This window comes from Palaemon carinicauda, chromosome 17, assembly GCF_036898095.1.
Source record: "Palaemon carinicauda isolate YSFRI2023 chromosome 17, ASM3689809v2, whole genome shotgun sequence".
Classification (NCBI taxonomy): Eukaryota; Metazoa; Arthropoda; class Malacostraca; order Decapoda; family Palaemonidae; genus Palaemon; species Palaemon carinicauda.
The window spans coordinates 97,372,824-97,390,323 of NC_090741.1; positions in this window are offsets into that span (position 1 = coordinate 97,372,824).

A 17,500-nucleotide genomic window follows, 5' to 3' on the forward strand; every position below is an offset into this window, starting at 1 on the left:
TATTAAATGCTATTCGTGGGTGATATTTAAATTGATTGAAATCACGTGTGCTTGAGATATATATACATATATATATATATATATACAGGATATATATATATATATATATATATGCTGTATATATATATATATATATATATTATATATACATATATATATATATATATATATGCTGTAATATATATATATATACTATATATATATATATATATACACACTGTATATATATACATGTGTATGTAAATATATATATATATATATACACACATACATATATATATATATATACATATATATAAATATACATATATATATATATATATACATATATATATATATATAATACATATATATATATATATATAATGTGCGTATGTATGTGACAGGTGCGTTACTTTTCTCCGTAAACACGTGCTATTTGTGGAAACACCTAAATGCTATGTGGAGTGTTTGTATATATATATATATATATATATACATACATATATATATATATATATTTATATATATATACACTAATTCCTCGTGTTATGGGTGACTCTGAATGTAAGCAAATAAGGATATGAGTATAAATATGGAATTTGGTGTATGGGCATTGCAGAAATCAGTCATTTGGTGCTCATGTGCCCCCCCCCCACTGTTCACACGCTTTTTACACCTTTTGTTTCTCATTAGCATGCACCTTCCTCCTAGCTCTTAGTCTATCTGACTCTTCTATTATTCCACTCATAGAACAATCATATCTTATGAGTGTCTTTGGAGTTGTTCTTTGTAGAGCTATAAATACGCGTTTTTTGTTGAGCTGTGATCGCACTTTTTTATAATAAAGACATTCTATGCTGCGTTGTAAAGATAACAATATAGTATCATGACAATGAGCCCAAAGCTTATTAAAAAGGACATTAAGCAGAATTAGAGTATTACCGTCTGGTAGAAGTGCAAAAATGGAATTATCGTGAAGTATGAAGAAGGTATGAGTGAAGCCAATCTGCTACAACATCCCAAATTGATACATATACAATTCTGAAAAAAAAAAAAAAAATTGACTGGTACTGGCATTTGCGAATCATTGGAAGGTGTTCCTGACTTTGAAACGTTTCTGTTTATATGGATTGAGGAGAAGCCAATGATACAATTAGTGAAAACAAGATTTGTGAAAAAGCAATGGTACTGGAGCTGCAGAGGGTGCAATATTAAGGGAATGTAGAGAGATTTCAACTGAGGATGAAATGGGATAGATTGGCAAACCTCAAGCTTCAAATGAAAGTGAAAATTGTTAATGCTAAATTCATAAATCACATCACTAAGATAAAGCTTAGCATAGCGAGAAGCAAATCTATTTACCGAAAATGAAATGCGTCATTTTCACGGTTGTCTTTTTGTTATATTCTTAAGTTTTCCGAAATATTGATATAGACAACTAATATTTGCGTATCTTTAAAGAAAAGTAAAAATCGATTGTCTCTAGTTAGGTTCAAGAACGTAAGTGTGTGAATAAAAGGATACCCTAGTCTCCAGAAAGCAAGAATCGAGTACTTCAGTTAATGATAGTGGATGTCGTTCAAGACAGAGAACTCCTGATAACGTTTTCATGGAGGGAGATTCTCCCTCCAAGCAGTAACCTCCTCCTCCTCCTCCTCCTCCTTCTCTTCCTCCTCCCCCCTCCTCCTCCTCCTCCTCCTCTCGCTCTCCTCACGCCCAGCCACAACTCTCCTCGAAGGTAAAGTGCAAGTTACTCATCGACGTTTTTGTTTTCTTTGAGAAATTCTTTGCATTCACTTCTACTGTTAGACGTTATAATCTTAACAGTAATTACCATTAAAACCTTTAAAAATGAGTATATATGTGTATTAATGGACCCGTGGAACGCTCCAGTGAATTTCTTTTATTTCCTATGAATCTTTTTTTTTTTTAAGGTGCGAGCATTTTAGGTTGCCAGCAAGCTCCGGAATGAATTAAACTCTGAAACTGAGGTCTAATTGTTTATATATATATATATATATATATCTATATATCTATATACCTATATATATATATATATATATGTATATATATATGTATGTATATATACATATATATACACATATATATGTTATATATATATATATATATAGATAGGTATATAGATATATATATATATATATATATAATGTTTATGCTCATGTATAAAATATCCCAAAATTTGATATATATCAATTACTTTCACATTTACTATTTGAAAATATCTAGTCACCTGCACATAGTCCTGCACTGAGAGTGGTAGAGAAGGCTCAATAAACCATATCAAAACTTTGCACTGAAAATGAAGGGGAACTGAAAACAATGATTATATTAGAAAGCAAACTTTTACTACCAACTGACATTTACATGATTTTAGTGTTAAAAATTAATAGAGGATTTGTATATACTAATCAAGGCAATCAGAAAAAAATCACTGAGAGAGAGAGAGAGAGAGAGAGAGAGAGAGAGAGAGAGAGAGAGAAAACCTTTAGCTCTTATGAAAGAAAATCCTATATTTCGGTCATTGGAGTAAAGCATAAATCAATACCTTCATTTCCATTCAAACTTTCAGGGACTAAATTGAATGTTTTCACGCAGAGCCGAATTCTTCTTATTTTTCTGCAAGTTGTATAACAAGAGAAGAGATGAATTTCTTTGTAGGAACTTTCGTTTCTCAAACATGGCAGTGTTGGGACGGCATTCCACATGAACAACCAATCCAATCAGTGGAATATCAGGAATATGACATGACCTCTTTTGAGAGAGAGAGAGAGAGAGAGAGAGAGAGAGAGAGAGAGAGAGAGATTGCTTCACTCCAAGAAAGGTTTAATATACTGCGTCAATCAATCATGATATCAATATCTATAATATCGTAACCTCCTTCAGCCAGATAAAGACTAATATTGTATTAATTTTATGTGTGAACCCTTGATTGGTTTGATAAGGATGAGCTGGATAAGAATGATTAAACTTTAGATTATGTTGACTCGGAGTCTTCTTAGTTATTATTTTAAACATACAAATATACATAAATATAAATACATAAGATCCACACACACGCGTGTGTGTATATATATATATATATATATCAAAGCAAATGTCTTCTATATTTTTCCTTTCGTTTCTACAGTAAATGGAAGTTATTTCTCTCAACAACAAACAATGAAAATGTTTTTATTTTGAATAACTTCCTTTAAGTAAAAGTATTTATAGGTCAATAATCGAAGTTCTATATACAGAGCAATATCAAAAGAGAATTATTCTACTGCTTACTCTGCTATGGAGTTATAATTGTTCTTTGCTTTCACTAGATTTGTTTACCTTTATTTTGCATTACTTTTATCATCCAGTTTTTACATTAGTCTCAAGTCAGTTAAATAGCTGCTTTTTGTATAGTTGTGTTCCTTTAATGAATACACAATAATAAAGTTCTTCTATTTTTGCTTATTACTTGCCTTAAAACATTTATGCATTAATGTGCTCCTTTACTAAGACGAAATTGCTTTGATAAATGGATGTATACTAAAAAGATAAAGGGTTCTAAACGTGATTAAAACTTGAAAAAATTACACTCTAGTGATTATCAAATGGATAAAGACATGGAAAATAACAACATAATGACTTTACTAAGATTAATCATTAATAAATATTAGCATAAGATTAGTAATGATCTTATAAACCTGATAAGTATTTCAGATATTGTAACCATAGAAATTATAGTGACATTTCTCCAACAACAAAAGAAGCATAATGATTATGGAAATGAAGGAAATGTTGTGACTTCTGATCGGGAAATGTAATGTAGACATTGCGACATAAAATAGTTGCTTCCTCTGAATAACTGCAAAGAATGTAATCATTTGGAATGGATAGCCTTTCGTAATACGTGTCATGCTAAAAAATTTGCCATTACTTGACCATAGCTTGTTACCTTTTATCTTAAATTCTCACTCATAGATACATACACACATATATACGCACACTTGTGTATGAATGTATGCACACACACAAATACACACACACACACATATATATATATATATGTATGTATATATATATATATATATATATATAGATGTATGTATGTATATATATAAATAAATATATATATATATATATATATATGCATATATATGTATCTCTAAATTACCTGCAAACTATCTGACATCGTTATTCTTTATGATACCATTTATATAACACCAGGTTATTACTTTTGCATTCCTTTTAAGTTTTCAAACCTCAAGATTATTACTATTGAATGGCAGCTACGTAAAGCTCTATAACAGAAGATTGAAATCTTCCTTCTGAATCCCTAACACTTAGCCAAAAACTTTCGTTCTAATCATCATCGGTCTAAATCAGCCTCTGTTAAGGTCACATGATAAACTCTCCTCATTTCTATTCTTATTATATTAGCAGCTGTTGTGCTTTAGTCTCTCAAGGAAATTTAAAGGAAATTTCGACTTAAACGGGATTTATAGGTAGTGCTACGTTGCACTCTTTAATTCAACCGAAAATCGCCGGAGCTAGAAGAGGTTCGCTTCGATAATTGAGTAATTGATGTTAGTTTTCATTCGAAGTTCTCCATAGTAAAATCCTTTGTCCTGCCCAGACCCGAAGAGAAATAATATAATCATGAAAAAGGCGAAGAAGCCCTAAACTTGAGACTAAGGTAATAATCCCCCAGTATCTGGAATTTTATAAGATTCAGGAAACACAGAAGCAGGGAGAGAGATTCAAGGCATGACAGTGGCCAATATAACATTTATAAAAAATGGAGAGACTAATCTCGCCGGTGATGAAGAGGAAAGAGTTTTCAAGACGGATTGAAAGACAGGAAAGTGTTCATATAAAGACAACAGAAATTGTTAATATTATTATCATCAAGAGGCAAAACCTGATGAATGGGAGCTAGGAGTGTTGTTGAAAATGGCAAAAAAAAGGACACCTGACTGATTGCAGTAATTACTGAGGCCTCACAATTACGTCAGTTGCTATGAAAATATGTAGCATGGTAATCGTAAAGAGGCTGGAGAATAAGATTGATGAAAAACTGAGAGATGAATAAGCAGGATTTAGAAAAGGTAGAAGTTATACTGACCAGATTTCCTTTTTAAGACAAGTGGTACATCAATATATATAAATCCCCTTTTGATGGCATTTGTGGACTACGAAGAAGCTTTTGATAGTGTGCACAGGCCAATCCTGTGGAGAGTACTGCAAGGGAATGTGCTATCACCTATGTTATTTATTCTCCTCATGAGTTTTGTAATGTATTGAGCAGCTGTGGATGGCGGAGAAGGATTGGACTGAATTGGTAACAGGAAATAAAAGTATGCTGATGACGCTGACCTTTTTAGCAAAACGTCACAGCACTTGCAAAGATTGTTTACCAGAATGCACGAAATATCACATGAAGTTGGGCTAAGATATATAGAGGAAAAATAGATATGATGAGAACAGAATATGCATTGAAAAGTGAAATATCGTTGGACGTGTATTTGTATGTGTTTTAGGTGATAGTTCAATGTAAGAGTTTAAGGGGGTTGTTTGTGATGAATAATATTGACTTCAAGGTCGTTGTGGTTTGTTTATCAACAAATATATATCACACGGCTGTGTGCTAACATTACACGGCCACAGTATTTTCTAGTCTCCCTCCCCGTCCCACCTGTATAAGGGGGAACGTAGTACCCTTTTCATTTGCTATGGCCTCGGATGAGTTTGGATTTACGCCTAAAAAAATGCGGCTAGGACCCTATGTGCCTTTTTATTTAGGCCTAGATGCTATCGTAGCCACGCTTCCCATATTTGCGGCATCTGAAAAAACCTGTAGAATCTGTCGTATTAAATCAGATATATACTTATACACACCTGCCTGCGCGCTCTCTCTCTCTCTCTCTCTCTCTCTCTCTCTCTCTCTCTCTCTCTCTAAATGAAGGGGAATCATTTAAATATTTAGGAACTGTGATCTCTAATACAGGATCTTCAGAATTTGAGTTTAATGAAATATTGAAGAAAACAGATCAGAAAATGGCTAGGTTAAATAAAATTTGGAAATCAAATCGTCTGAAATTACACATAAAAGTCAGGCTATGTATGAGTTTAGTGGGATCGATGTTACTGTATGAACATGAGTCATGGTATAATAATGAAACGATATCCAAGAGATTTTGTAAATGTGAGAACAAAGGGCTCAAATGAATATTCGGTGTTAAATGACAGGACATTATCAGAAATTAGAATTTAAGAGAGATTACTCGAGTGCCATATGTGGATGAGATCATGGTGAGGAGTAAATGGAGATGGTTTGGTCATGGTCTTCGTACTCCCCAAGAGAGATTAGTTCACCAAACGTTTAACTAGGTTCCGCAAGGCACTAGAAGAGTTGGAAGACCCAGGCCTACATGGCTAAGGACTATGAAGCGTGAAGTAGATGATAAACGGAGAAGAATTGATTTAAAGGCTCAAGATACAGATGACTGGCGAAATCTAACTGAGGCCCTTTGCGTCAATAGGCGTAAGAGAATATGATGATGATGATTACTAGATAAGCAACACCCTTAGTTGGAAAAGAGCTACAGCAGGGAAAATAGCCAAGTGAGGACAGGAAATAAATAATGAATTTAATCTGGGAAACGAAAGTAATTTCTATTTCCTTCTGTGTACGTCAAACGAAACAAAAATGTCACATGTAACAAAATTAATTGAATTCCAAAGGTTTGGTCCGATTTCCGGGAAATATATATCCCTTCTTTTTATATGAATTTCAAAGGATACAATAACTAATATTTTCTCTTCCCATTACTGATAAATTATTGGTTTTCACAAAAACCAACCGGGGGAAAATAGAAAAAATAATATTTATTTTTCTCCCCAATAGAAGTTTTTTTAAAGGTCAGAGTTATAAAGAGAGAGAGAGAGAGAGAGAGAGAGAGAGGAGAGAGAGAGAGAGAGAGGTAAATAAGCTGAAAGAGAAACCGTTATGACAGACTTACAGACTAGGAATATCAATGTCTTCAAGGAAAACTAAGTTGTAAAAATGGAGTAACCAAAAACAAAGGAAGATCCAGAATTATTTGGCCTCTTAACCAACAGTTGTTTTATGGGAATACCATGAATTTAGTATGGTGGCAGAGAGGAGATATTGGGTGGTGGATTACAATAAATTTAATGAAGAAGAAGAATGACATGTTCTTTTACTGGAAAACAATCAAGATCTAGAAGATATCGGCAGAAAATTCTTCAACACGGGTTTTTAATGTTACTCTCATTTTCGTGTGTTTAATTGTTTTTATAGCATAAAAGACAATCTTTTCATGGCACCAGCTACCCATTGAGATACTACCGCTACAGTTACGGGGTCCTTTGAATGGCAGACAGTACAACATTGGATTCTTATCTCTGGCTACGGTTGATATTCCTATTGCCCACACATAAACCGAAGAGTCTGGCCTATTCTTTATATATTCTCCTCTGTCTTCATACACCTGACAACACTGAGATTACCAAATAATTTTTCTTCACTAGACTCTAGCTATGGTAAGCAGGTCTTCTAGGAGAAGGACACTCCAAAATCAAACCATTGTTCTCTAGTCTTGGGTAGTGCCATAGCCTCTGTACCATGCTCTTCCACTGTCTTGGGTTAGAGTTCTCTTGCTTGAAGGTACACTCAGACACACCATTTTGTCTTATTTCTCTTCCTCTTGTTTTGTTAAGGCTTACATAGTTTATATGGGAAATATTTATTTCTATGTTACGGTTCCAGCTAGGGTTGTAGCTTAGTAAGTAGTAGTAGTAGTAGTAGTAGTAGTAGTAACAATAATAATAATCCTCATCATCATCATCATCGTCATCATCATCATCTTAATAATAATAATAATAATAATAATAATAATAATGAGTAGCTTTACGCAAACCTTTATCAAGATAAAACTTAGAAAGGACAAATAATTGATAGTGTTTCCAACAAATTTTCTGCAACTTTAAAATAAGTGCTGATCTCAACAAGACTTATCCAAATTTACTGCCACTTCCAGTTCAGTTATATATGTGCAGCCATGCCTGCAACTTTCTAGCAACATATAGTTCTCTCAAGTGTGGTGGCCCTTGTGAATAACACGGCAGTCGTCATTGTCTCCATCGAAAAAATAATGATCTCCTTCCATCCTTTTCGTACAATCTAAGAGAAATTTCGTAGGCATTTGCTGACTTTCTTATATCTGGTTAGAAATTGAGAGATTTTCTTATAAAATATCCAATTTGAGCGAATATTTAAGTCTCACCAAAAGCCATTTTTTTTAAGCAAAAACAAACATAGCCTCCTATATTTTACTAGTGCCCGTGGCCCGTCAAAAATGACCGCTAAATTATTCGAACCTAAATATATATTCATTGTTGGCTCTAGAACCTTTAGATATGCGGCCCCAGACTATACAAAGAGCTGCCATTAGAACATCCGAAAGACCGAAGATATTATTGAGGCTTTCAAGGCGAAACTGAAGACTCTCTTGTTTCTAAGTGCTTCGATAATGGGGACCTGACAATGAACGAGCAATATGCGGTGTGAAACGCCGAATGATTTGGAATGTATATGATACAATGAATGTGGAGGTCCTTTAGAGCAGAAAAGCAGTCGTTAAAATAAAGTAAAATGAAAATTTAGATAGATATGCACATGCACCCCCCATCTCACCGGGTTGTAACTACTTCCTCTCTCCCTACTTCAGGGATGGAGAGAGGGTCATATATATATATATATATATATAAATAAATAAATACATATGTCTGCGTGTGTGTATACACACACACATATAAATATATATATATATATATATATATGTATAAACATATATATATATATATATATATGTATATATATATATATATGTTTGTGTGTATATATATACATACATATATATATATATATATATATTTAACATATATATACACACAAACATATATATATATATATATATATGTGTGTATATATATATATATATATATACACACAAACACACACACACACAACACACACACACACACACACACATATATATATATATATATTCGATCCCAAGTATGAGGTAGAAATTTATTTCTATTTGATCACGATGTTGTGTTGATATTTATCCATATTGACTCATGAGGGGTAATTTGAATGAATTACTACCAATTGTGTCACGTGGTGGGCCGGGAAGTCGGGGAAACTCGCTGGTAAAAGACTGATGTCTCGCCAGGTAAATCCCGAACTGCTGGGTAGCAGTTAGGTTCCGACTTCTTTTATGGCCTCTCGTGGCATGGTTGGTTTCGACCTGGCCTTTTTTTAGAAGGGGCCAGCGTTCGATCCCAAGTATGAGGTAGAAATTTATTTCTATTTGATCACGATGTTGTGTTGATATTTATCCATATTGACTCATTAGGGGTGATTTGAATGAATTACTACCAATTGTGTCACGTGGTGGGCCGGGAAGTCGGGGAAAACTCGCTGGTAAGAGACTGATGTCTCGCCAGGTAATTCCTGAACTGCTGGGTAGCAGTTAGGTTCCGACTTCTTTTATGGCCTCTCGTGGCATGGTTGGTTTCGACCTGGCCTTTCATTAGAAGGGGCCAGCGTTCGATCCCAAGTATGAAGTAGAAATTTATTTCTATTTGAACACGATGTTGTGTTGATATTTATCCATATATATATATATATATATATACAATGTATCAATGTATATATATATATATATATATGTATATATATATATATATATATATATACGTATATATATATATATATATATATAAACAGACACTTGCTCTTCATTTTATAGGGGAGATACTTTTGGTCGAAAATCCTCAAAACACTAAAATGCACATCCTCTTATCTAGCTAATAATAATAAAATGAAAAAAAATAGAAAGAGACTTTCAAAAATAGAATAGGTTTTATTTACCTCCACTTGTAAAGACGGAAATAATTTCAACTTGTGCTTTATATTTTTTTTTTTTTTTTTTTTTTGTCCTTAAGTAGCTCATTCCAGCGAATGACTCTTATCTATTCCACTCGGAGAACAACTTGTCTCTTTGAAGATGTCGAAAGTTACGTAGTGCAAAAAAATATTAACAAATCTTTCGTGCCGAAATGCCCACCCTAATTACAATTCATCTTTATTATTATTATTATTATTATTATTATTATTATTAATATAATCCTTTTTTATTATTATTATCATTATTATTATTATTATCATTATTATTAATATTATTATTATCATTATTATTGATATTTTTATTAATAATATAATTTTATTTTTTATTATTAATATTATTATTATTATTATTATTATTATTATCATTATTGTTATTATTATTATTATTATTATTATTATTATTATCATTATTGTTATTATTATTATTATTATTATTATTATTATTATAATAATCTTTGTTGTTCTTGGATTTTTATTATAATCAATATATGAATATTGACTTTCTTTTTTATAAATAATCTTGTTCAAACAACTTGTTTATGTTTATTTCTATTCGCTCTTTACATAATTACATGAAAATTAATACAATTGCCAAAAAATCTTTATACAGTTTTGTCCCACACTTTTGACGGTTTTTATTTATTGTCTTTCCCATATTCTCTAAAATAAATCATCCCCTTTAATGTGGTCTAAATTCAAATGGTATTATTTCTAAAAAAAAATTCTTTCCAATTCTTTCTGTTTCATCTTGAATTCATTTTCAGAATCGGTCTCCTAACAACTTGCCCCCACCTCCCCAGTTAATAGTCCTTTAAAAAGCCATTAACTTCCACTCGCAAGAGTTTCTCTTGAAAAAACGATCCAATAAGTTCGCCTCGATTTATTTTACAACGAAATATTGGTTTCAAAATTGCCTAATTTCTCTTACACCTTCGGAAGAAGGCGCAGAAGAAGGGAGAGAAGGAGCGAGAGATGGGCAGAACAGAAGAATAATTTGTGGGTTTAAAGGTTTAAGCGCAGCTCATGAATGGCAGAGGCAAGGGACTGTGACATTGCCCTATCAAGCAGACAATGTCCTAGAGACTGATCATAATACATATGATCAGCGCCCAAGCACCCTCTTCCCCCAAGGAGGGCCAGCCAATGGTTGCTGTTGACTAACGAGTTTGAGCGGGACCTTGTCACGCTATATTAAAATGAATGAAATCAACTTGCTAACAAATTTCCTTTATTGCTGAATCATCACTTATTCTGTTATTGTTTCCTTAAACATTTGATGTCATTTTATTTCCTCACAAGGTTTTTTCTCATTTGAAGTGGGTGGCGCAGTTAGGTTGGGAGTGATCCACTGACCTACCATTCGTGAGTGAAGCGCTATAACACTAATTTAAGTAAACTTTATGTGCTAATTGTTCCTAACAAAGAAGGATGATGGGATCGCTACTTTCTACGCTTCACATTAAAATATTCAAAGAATGTGTTTAAAATCATCTCATAGAATTTAATCTCTCCTATATTATATAGAACAAGTGTTTGGATATATTCATGAATATATAAATATATATGGTATATATATATTTCTTTCCGGTCATGCTCAGCGCATTGCTATACGTATAATTACTCGGTCTCTCACCCTCCCTCGTGTAAAGGGAGAGGGAATTGTCGTACCCTGGTGAGTGGGGGTACCCCGCGAGGAAAGAGTGAAGGTGTGGGAAGTGTTAAATCTGTGTGTGTGTGCATATCTATATAGATATTTAGTCGTCCTTTTTGACGGGTCGCGCACGATAGTTCTTAACAATGCAAAAACCACATAAGAGAATTTCGTGTAAAAATCTAGAGAGAATGTAAATTTGGGAAGTGTTTTAAAGCTAAACTAATGTAATCAATCTGCATGCGTTAGAAAAAGAGTATTAAACTAGAAAAACACTCTGAGAGGGCAGACCTACGTCACGGCAGCTCATTTCTCGAAACCACCTTGTCTTAAGGTTAATTCGTTCGACCTTTTGCTCGACCTTGACCTTTGACCTAGGACTTTCAAAATTGAGTCGCTTCCACATCTCGACATAGTTAATCCCTGAAAGTTTCCCTGCTCTATGAGTAAAATTGTAGCCTGGAAGTTGTTCGTAAATAAACAAACAAACAAACAAGGTTAAAAACAGAGCCTCCACCCAACTTCGTTGGTGGAGGTAAAAATATGTAAGATAATTGACAGTGTCATTAATCTCTTTAAAGCTTACGAGAATCGTTATCCAAAACAATGACACTGAAATTACAAAGCAATAACAAATAAATGAACTCGGGGAGTTTCTCTCTCTCTCTCTCTCTCTCTCTCTCTCTCTCTCTCTCTCTCTCTTGCAAACTACCTCATTAAAGGCAATCTCTTCCTCACTACATATCTCATTACCTGATCTAAAAGGGAAAGATTCGCAGGGCGTCGCCCCTTTCCAATTAGATTTAGCTTCATTGGCAGGATTTTCAATTACGCTATAAATAGCGGCTTTGCTGTTAGTAGAAAATCAATGCCTTATTTGAATTTAGCCATAATTAAGCATTCCCAGTCGAATAATAAATTTCCTTGGTCGAGAAAATATTTCTTGGTCAGAAATTAAACTATTGTTCGAAAAACATTTATTTTCTTGTTAGTAAAAAATAATTATCTTGATCAAAAAATCTATTTTCTTGGTCGAAAAATGTTTTTGGGACGCAAATCATTGTTTTTGTCGGAAAAAAATTTCTCGTTCGATAAAATATTTTCTTGGTCAGAAAAAGGTTTTTGGTCAAAAAATTAGTTTTCTTGTTTGAAAAATTGATTTTCTTGGTCAATAAGTCAATTTTCTTGGTCGAAATTCATTTTCTTGGTTGAAAAAAAATTCTTGGTCAGAAAAAGGTTCTTGGTAAAGAAAAATAGTTTTCTTGTTTGAAAAGTTTATTTTCTTGGTAAAAAAATTAATTTTCTCGGTCGCTAAAAATTTTCTTGGACATAAAAAAAATTTCTTGACAGAAAAATGAATTCTTCTTAGTTGAACACATTTAGATAGACAAATTATAAGAAAATCATAATCAAATGATAAATACTTTCAAATGTAAATGAAATTTAGTAATTAAGACAATCCACGCTCTTATGAAAAACAAATTTGAGGAACGAGGTATATCAATACTGATAGTTTGACTTCGAGGTATTCCATCTGTCCTTAGTATTTCCCCAACTATTAGTGACACATACTTTAGTATTTTAAAAATTATGTTCTTTATAAGAACCTGAGTTATCTAAGCGGCTCTTCTAGGAGAAGGTAACTCCAAAATCAAACCATTATCTTGTATACTGCCAAAGCCTGTATTGTTTGACTCATTGACACTAATCTATGTGTTACCGTATTTGTTTTCCTCACTGGACTATTTTCTCTGTTGGAGCCCTTAGGGTTATAGCATCCTGCTTTTCCAAGAAGGGTTGCAGTTTAGTTAGAAATGACAATAATAATAATAGCTGATCGACTTTACCTATTGGATTTAGTACAATTTGAACTATTTCACGTACTTGGCAAATATCATTTCATGTTCCTTTGATGCTGAATATCTAGTTATGAGATACTAACTCCAACAAGAAATATAATAATAATAATTGAATAATATGTCAAATATACTTTCATATCTGTCTCTAATCCTTTCGACTTTCACCCTTTAATCTAGATGCTTTTACCTCTACCTAACGATCCTTGCAAAGCTATCCTTTTAAATGGCCTCCTTTGTATCACTTCAGCGAAAAATTCCCTGAACTTATTTGCGCCCAGCAAACGACCTTGCATTGAAGAGGTGGGGCAATCTAGGTCACTGCACTGTAAGACTGAAGGATTCTAATTAAATAAATCCATCAAAAGGATTAAACAGGGCTCCCGAGCCTCAGAGGCTATGACGGGTTTCTCCTCTGTTGCATATGATTTAAAGCCCGAATATTTATAGATATGATCAGTGCTTATGTTCCCTGTCTACCCAATTTAGGACCAGAAGGTATAAGGCAATGGTTACTGACGGCTGTGCAGGTAAAACCTCTGGGTGTCCTCAATAAAAAGAAAGTAAGTTTGTGTATTTCAGTGAAATATATCAAGTCTTGAGATGTCTTCATAACGTGATTTATAGTTTGAGTTGCCGCTGGACTAAGCTATTCATTAACTCTGTCTTTTACTTACTTCTTCGAATCTTTTTCATTCTTCTTTATTTCATATCTGGATATTCTATTCTGTGGTATAATCTATAGCCATTCGGGTGGTTCTAAAAGATGGGTCCATATAGATAAAAAGGATAGTATATATATATATATATATATATATATACATATATTTATTACCAACAATAATAATAATAATAATAATAATAATAATAATAATAATAATAATAATAATAATAATATAAATAATAATAACAACAACAACAACAACAACAACAACAACAACAACAACAATAATAATAATAATAATAATAATAATAATAATAATAATAATGATAATAATAATAATAAAAGTAATAATAATAACAACAACAACAACAACAACAATAATAATAATAATAATAATAACAATAATAATAATAATGATAATAATAATATTAATAATAATAATAATGATAATAATAATAATATCCTTACATTTTCTTCATAAACTAAAACAAACTGAAAAAGAAATAAGAGGAATTAATCATCTAAATGGAAACTTTCTTCTCCCAATCAGGGTTATTTTGTGGTTTTCGATTCCACTTGAATGGCCAATCTGTCTGGAATCAGAAGTTAACGAGAGAGAGAGAGAGAGAGAGAGAGAGAGAGAGAGAGACAGTTACGTCATATATCTATCTATCTATCTATCTATCTATCTATATATATATATATATATATATATACATACATTCACATATATATCTCGTAGAGCATAATATATATATTCTTTTTTTCTATTTCCTCTAATCCAGTTTTTATTAAAGACAATAGTAGCGTTAACTTGTTTCCTAAACAATTGCTCCTATTTTCTTACTTTTTTTTTATTCTCCTTCGAAGTGGAAACCTGTTCACAAACAGGAAATCATGAATATAATATTAGCACATATATCCAGATCTAACATGGAACCCCTACCTATATCTGAGGATGTCCTCAGAGAGACGCAGAAGGCCCAAGTTCCTCTTTCAGCGCAGAGAAATATTCCGATTAATCTGGGTTGTAGCAAGAAGGTTCCCTCATGGGAGGCTCTGGGCAAAAGACCTCCTGAAAACACCAAATACTAAAATTTATAGATAGCTCTATCTTTAGGTTTATTTTTCTTTTTAACCGTTGAAATATTTCTTTTTCTGCCTTTTTGTAGCTTTTAAAATATAATTCAATTATAACATTAATTCATCGTCATTTAAGCTTAAGTTATACATACGCACACACACACACACACACACATATATATATATATATATATATATGTAATGACAATACATTGACAAACCCATGACCCAAGGGATCATTGGAGAGTTGAAGTGTGACGACAGCCATAACAGGATGTGAAAATAGACTAAGCTAAGTCATTGCATAGGTAACGTTTATTTATGTTTTGTCAACATGTCACAAGCATCTCGTGAGAGACAGTTGACCTTTTGATCTCTACACCTGAACCATCTGGCTTCCGATTATAATCCTATATGATCATATTTGTAAAGAATGCTGAGATAACTAATGTCACATTATCGACGCAAACCTACTGTAAACCAGTTCTATTCATCTTTTCATACAGAATGGTCTTCCGACCAAACCAGCCATACTCCAGTGATGGAGTTAACAATAAATGTGTTTAAAGTTAACTTAACTTTGACTTATTTCAAGAAGTAACATACAAGTCTAAATAATTCTATATCACATTGAAGAGATATAAGATAGAGCCACGACGTGTGCTTATGACAATCTCACACCAATATATATATATATATATATATATACATATATATAGATATATATATATATATATATATACATATATATATATATATATATATATCTATATATATATATATATATATATTTATATATCTATATATATATATATATATATATAAAATTTTATTGCACTGGGCTCATCCATGACTCAGGTATTGGCGGTTGAATATGGTAAAGACGAGTGTGTTGTTTTTCACTGGGGGCATCCTCGAATGAGGGAAGGACTTGGTGTTGAATACGTGTGTATATATATATGTATATATATATGTATATATATATAAATGTATATATATATATATATATATATATATATATATAAACAATAACCACAAATTCAGCCTTGTTTAGTCTCTTGCAGGAAAAAGCCTCAGATTGCAGGAAAAGGCCAGTTTTTATCGCCACGATGGCCAGTGCAAACTGGCGATGGTAGGAAATTTTCGCCTGATCGCTCACAGCAAACCAACCAAGTATGGGTGACCTTGACTAGTACAGCTTTGCTGATCATGCCGATACGCAAACCCTTTCTGACTCCTTGAAAGCTTACGTCAGATACTACGAAAATATATAGTATGCTCATTCTAAAGAGACTGGAGAGAAGGATTTATGAAAAGCTGGGAGATAAACATGCAGGATTCCGAAAAGGTAGAAGTTGCACTAATCAAACTTTCATTTTGAGACATGTTGCACAGCAATGCATATAATAAAGAAATCCACCTTTAATGGCCTTTTTGGACTATGAAAAAGCCTTTGATATTGTGCATCGGCTACTTTTGTGGAGAGTCCTGGTTATTATGAAATTCCTCTTAAATATGTGAATTTGATTAAGTCTGTTCATGAGCATAGCAGATACAAAGTTAATGTTAATGGAGTCTTATCAAATGAATTTCTAGTGAACAGTAGAGAGCTCCAAGGGAATGTGCTGTCACCTATGTTGTTTATCATCCTCATGGATTTTGTAATAACCAGAACAGTTGGATATGGTGGAGAAGGATTGGACTGGATTGGTGATAGGATATTAGCAGACCTAAAGCATGCTGATGATGCTGTCTTTGTTAGCAGAACACCACAGGATTTGCAATGCTTGCTTAACAGAATGCATGCAATATCACGCGAGGTGGGGCTGAAGATAAATAAAAGAAAGAGATGATGAAATCAGAGTATGCAATGGAAGATGAAATATCATTGGAAAGAGAAAGGATTAATGAGGCAGAATTATTTAAGCATTTATGAACCATGATCTCCAATACAGGGTCTTTAGACTTAGAGTTTAGTGAAAGATTGAAAAAAGAGCAAATCAGCCAATGAATAGGTTAAGAAAAATTTGGAAATCAAATCGCCTGAAATTAGATATAAAATTAAGACTATATATCACTATAGTGAGATTGTTGTTTCAATATGGACATGAGTCATGGTATGACAATGAAACAATATCAAATAGATTTAGCAGATTCAAGAACAAAGCCCTCAAAAGGATATTGGGAGTTGAATGGCAGGGCAAGATTAGAAATGAAACTATAAGAGAGATTACTCCAGTGCCCTATGTGGATGAGATCATGATGAGGTG